We start from the raw sequence: 6,000 nt of genomic DNA on the forward strand, positions 1-6,000 counted from the left end.
AGATGGCCCATGAAAAAGTGATGTTTCTTTTAAAAATGGAGGAAATTAAGCTGAGAGCAGAACTGCCACAACCATTGTTGCGGGGTGAAGATTTTACCTCAACTAATATAAAGAGGGTCTTTCTGTGACTGGGCAGCCATGTCGACCGTGGCGCCCCGGGGCTCCAGGCTCCCGCGGCAGCCGGGCAGAAGCCTCCGCCCTCCCTCAAGCCCTGCTGCGCCTGCCCGGAGACCAAGCGGGTGCACGACGCCTGCATCATCGAAAAAGGAGAAGAACACTGTGGTGCTCTTATTGAGGCCCACAAGGAGTGCATGAGAGCCTTGGGTTTTAAGATATGAACAAGATGAAGCACACATCTGAATGTTTGGAAGGTGAGTTGCTGTTGAAATATTAGTTTGGGGACTTTACTCTTCATGGCTGCTTGAACACAGGTGTTTATTTATCAGAAGATGAATTTATTGGGGAAAAATACGATTGATTCTAAAATCAGAGGAGTGTGTTGAGTTACAATCTTCCACGGCTGGATCCTGCCTAAGTGATAAAATGAGAGATTCTCCTGAATAAACTGAAGAAATTTATTGGAAAACAAAACCCCTAGGTGGTTGTCACCAATGGAAGCAAAGGCCCAGAAAAGGCTCAATATGGAGGCCAAATGGCCGAAATATTAGGAAATTTTGGAACAGGAAGGAGACAAATTGAAATTGCAGAGCTTTGAGAAACTAAAAAACAAAGTGCGAGACTGGCTCCATTACTATCAGATAATGGAGGCATATAATTTGGATAAGAAAATTGGCTTCCAGGTGGAGAAATCAAAATTGGAAACAGAACTGTTAGAACCCACTACTAAGACTTTGTCAAGAATGTATAACTTGTTGCTGAAATGGAATACTCAGGACGAAACTGTGAAATCTGCTATGATTAAATGGGCACAAGATTTAGGACATAATATCATGTTTGCTGACTGGGAACAGCTGTGGACCACAGGTATGAAATTTACGGCATGTAATGCCCTAAGAGAGAATATTATGAAAATGATATACAGGTGGTACATGACCCCAGTCAGGCTTGCAAAAATCTATCATTTGCCCGATAATAAATGTTGGAAATGTAAAGAAACTGAAGGTACATTCTTTCACCTTTGGTGGACATGCCCAAAGATTAAGGCTTTCTGGGAAATGATATATAATGAATTGAAAAAGGTATTTAAATATACCTTCTTGAAGAAACCAGAGGCCTTCCTCTTGGGCATAGTCGGCCAATTGGTGTTAAAGAGGGACAGAACTTTCTTTATGTATGCCACAACAGCAGCAAGAATTCTTATTGCAAAGTATTGGAAGACACAAGATCTACCCACCCTGGAAGAATGGCAGATGAAGCTGATGGACTATATGGAACTGGCGGAAATGACTGGCAGAATCCGAGACCAGGGAGAAGAGTCGGTGGAAGAAGATTGGAAGAAATTCAAAGATTATCTACAAAAATATTGTAAAATTAATGAATGTTAGAATGATGTTCGATAAAAACTAAGTGGTTCTTAGCTGAAATGTTATAAGGGAAGATGAAAAAAGGGTTTACTATGTAATATGTAAAAATCTAAAAGTACAATATCTTTATGATTATTGATTAGGATATTTAAAAGAGGGGAGGGAACTGCTGAACAAAATATGTGAACTGGAATACAAAAAAGGGAGGTGCGAGGAGGTCGAGGAAACAAGTAAATGAAGGATAAGACATAGAAAGACTAATCTGTTTTTTAACTGCTTTTATTTTGTATTTTGTATTTTTCCATTTTTACATCTTGTTTCTTTTTTTATCTGTTTTCCTTTTTCTTTTTTCGCTCATTTTTGTAATATGTTGAAATTTTAATAAATATCTTTTTTTTTAAAAAAAAAAAAAGGAAACTGAAGAAATTTGACAAGGAGCACTCAGTTGTTTTAGCAGCAATATAAAGACTCACCATCCACCACATGCTACTGAAATGAAGCTGAGAGATAGGGAGTGTAACCAGAATGGGTAACCAGAAGTAGCTTTTTGAGTCAGCTCATTTAAGTTATGGTATTCAAAATGAATTACTGGGCTCCAAATTCTTTTATTCTAAATGTGCCTCTTTTGCACGTAACTCCACCTGAGTCTATCTTGAGGTTGTAATGAAAACAAAATAGATCAGGCGTCAGCAAACTTTTTCAGCAGGGGTCCGGTTCACTGTCCCTCAGACCTTGGGGGACGGATGGACTATATTTTGAAGGGGGGGGGGATGAACGAATTCCTATGCCCCAGAAATAACCCAGAGATGCATTTTAAATAAAAGGACACATTCTTCTCATGTAAAAACACACTGATTCCATTTAGAAGACGATTGGGCTGGATCCGGCCCCCGGGCCTTAGTTTGTCTACCCATGAAATAGATCTTGCAAGCCTGCAGGCTGCCTATACCTGTTCTAGAGAGCCTACACCAACAGCCTAATGTTCAACGTGTTCCCTGTTGTTGTACCAGACCTGCTCAGTGATTCCAACAAGTTTCGCAACATATTACAGGACTGGGACACCCCGAAAGAATACAACTTTTGTAAACATCCTTATCCGAGGCTAGTTCCTGCTTTGCTTGTTTAGAATCTGTAAACATTTCCCTCTTTCCTTGACCTCCCTAGTCCTTCAGCCGAAGGGGTGGGGGAACCTTTCCTGGCTAGTGATCCAGATTCTTATCTTTCCACCTCTGCTGAACCAAGTTTTACAGGTGGGTGGGACTGTCCTATCAGTCACCTGATGTCACTATGATGTGAGGTGATATGGGGTTTTGAAGCCCCACTTGTTGACCCTCCAGGACCAGGGTGAGTTGCCACCACTCATCAGCTGTAGGCAGGGGAGAAACTATGCTTTATTTAATCTGGGTCAAAAACACACTCCCATGCACATTTGCGTACACACACACAGGCTGGGAGCCCCAGTGGTAATCCTCTCTAGAAGCTTCACCTGGGGCAAAAAACCTGGCTACCCCTCCTGCCACTGCCACTATGGCTCTGCTATAAGAACTCACTTTAAGCTCCTAGTCGAATGCCTTGGCCTCAACACCTAGTTGAAAAAAGGCTTCATACTCATAGTCAAGGTGAAAAGTAATTAGTAAGAATGTGATTATTTCATGCCAATTATATACACACCCTCCTTTCATTAAGCCTTATACGTAATGATATATATGAGGAAATGCCTAATTGCAATCATGTCAATTACAGCACGGCGCACAAGCTACTTGTGCTGTAGTCTGCTGTTCTTTGACCAATGGATGAATTCCTCTTAAACTGAAGTGCTACTTATTAATTTAATTCATATCTCAACCTTTTCTTTGAGAAGCTCATGGTGGTGTACATGGTTCTCCCCCTTTCTCATTTAATAACCTCAACAACCCTGTGAGGTAGGCTAGGGTGAGAGGCAGTGATTGGCCCAAGGTTACCCAGTGAGTTTCATGGCCGAGTGGGGAACAGAACCCTGGCTCCAGGTCCTAGCCTGATATGCTAGCCAGAGGTTTGGAAGGGATACCAAATTTGGGGGTTCATAGTTAATAACCCTCTACCCACTCATTTGAGAGAAAGCCTCACTAAAACGCAGTGAAGTCACCAGTGCAGAGATAGGCAATAATTTTAAACCACACAATCTTACCTGTCTCCAGTTGTAGTTCAAGTAGGTGGAACTGTCTGTGACCTGGCAGATCCTTGCTGCAATATCTTTGTTCACTGGTTATTCCTGCCTGCTGCTGTCAGTCATCCACCCATGTCCAAACAAATCCAAGGCGTTTGTATAAACCCAAGAAACCGAAGTAGGACAATGAATCTGCATTAACAGGCTGTTAAATATATTCAGAAGCCAGGGCAACAGCTAATTTAAATTTGACCCCGCCATAAAGTCTTGGAATGCCTCATCTTCTGTGCTCTGCATCTTGAAGATATTCAAGCAGGAACATGAGAATCCAAATAAGTTCTGATGAGAGCTACAGTATACACAATACAGTGACGAAGCTCCATTCACAGCTGATATAATATTTTTGTTCCAGATTCTTGGGAGGGAGGGACGGTGCCCTGCCAAAGGCAAGGGGGCTCTTTCTCTGGGATTCAGAAGCAAGACAAGGCACAATTGGGGAAGAAAGCCTTAAGATTTATTAAAAAGTAGGCAGATTATACATAAGAGTATACTACACCAAGTAAGCAACACCTCCGTTCAGTTGCTGGGAGCTCCACAGGGACAGCAACGGAGAGGACCCTATAGGTAGTCACCAAATGACACAGCATGGCAGGTCTGCACTGATGCTCTCCCTGTGTCTGAATCACAGGGGCCTTCCTAAATTGGGCTGCATGATTGGTGTGGCAGCTGCCAATAATAAGCCTAATGCTGCTTCAAGGGATCCTCCCCCAATCACAGCTGTTCTCTCTTACAGGTATTTAGGCTGTGATCCTCCTAAGATGGTATAGCTGTACGCTATCTCTTCTAAATGTTTAAGCTGGGAAGCAGACAAGTAACACATTTCAGCAAAATACTGTAAGGCTGTTTCTAGCCAAAATAAGGATAACTGCTGCCTAGGAGAGTGAAGGTCACTGGCATGAAGGAGCAATTGTGACAGGCCACTACACCACATCGATGTACAATATATCTTCTGGTGCATTTCCCATACAGGGTGTAGCTACTTCTTTTACTTCTTGACACGCCCCCCCCCCTCCAATCTAGGCTTCTCTTCATGCCCACAGACAGCATGGTAAAATCATGGTCTTAACACCATCTGCTCTGGAAAAGCAAAAAAGTATAAGATGCAAGGAACAAGCCCTCATAATTTTACATGCAGGTATCACAGTTCCACCGTACAATAACAGGCCACACCCATGCCACATAAATCCACAGTGGTGCTGCAAAGTTCTGGATCCATCGGTTTCACAGCACAGTCACGGAGTGTAAACTGAGACTAAATCACAAATTTCTGTCTAAAAGCCTTTTAAAATTTTGTTTAGTAAGGTTTAGATAGCACTAAGAACAACTAGGTGGTTTAGGTAAAATAGTACAAAATATTAATTAAAATAGTGACAAAACAGCCTTTAAAATTTCATAATACAATTTTCAAAATTTAAATAAAAGCAAGTTTTAAAAAACAAATATGCATGATAAAATTACATGTCTGTGTAGTCTTTCATAAACAGAAAAGCTTATAGCAGGCATGGAAAACAATATAATTATGGTGCTTGCTTAGTAATTATATTATTGCCTACTATTGCCTAACTTGGCTCATAATTTTGTTATGTTTTGATTGGTCCTAGTAAACTGTCATTAGGTTGTTAAAAATTCTTTGTGTCACTCCCAAGGATACTTAAGAAATGCCTTTTTATAGGCCCCAAATGTGGTCCTTTCACACCACAGAGGACAAATGGTAGCTTCCAGCAAATGAATCGCCCTAGGTGAGTCTCCTCCCTCTGCAGTTTTCCTTTCCTCACAGCAAGGAGGCAGGGAATGGGAACAGTTCACCTGGTGACTGACTGGACACGTCATATGTAAATAAGTACGCTCTCTCTCCCTAGTTTCCACCATAAGGAATCCTGCATAGCAACCGTGTAACACCGGACTCAGGTTTCACAGCTTCAGAGCTATGTGATAGTCAAGCCGGAAAGGGCAGTGGAAACTACAACTCCCAGCATGCCCTGTTGTCATTAAACTGACGGTGCTTTTACAAATCCCTAATCATAGAGATAAACGATCAGAGCAACAGTCAGTAGTTTCCCTATTTGGAAATTTCTATTTTACTCCGTGAGATGACTAAAACAGAAGAGTGTCTGTCTGCAGAAGTAATGCTGCGCAGCTTCCGCACAGGACCACCGAATAACCGAGCGTTTGCTTGGGATCAAGTGTTCACACGTGCCAGTCCTGGTGTTATACACGAATATTTCCAGCAGAGATGCGTCTCCCGATTCTTTTTTCCTCTGAAATGTGAGAAATGATCTTCTTACCACGGCTCAGGTCCAGAGGCTGGAA

The sequence above is a fragment of the Podarcis pityusensis genome (genome assembly GCF_964106645.2).
Source record: "Podarcis pityusensis genome assembly, chromosome: 5".
In the NCBI taxonomy this organism is placed as follows: Eukaryota; Metazoa; Chordata; class Lepidosauria; order Squamata; family Lacertidae; genus Podarcis; species Podarcis pityusensis.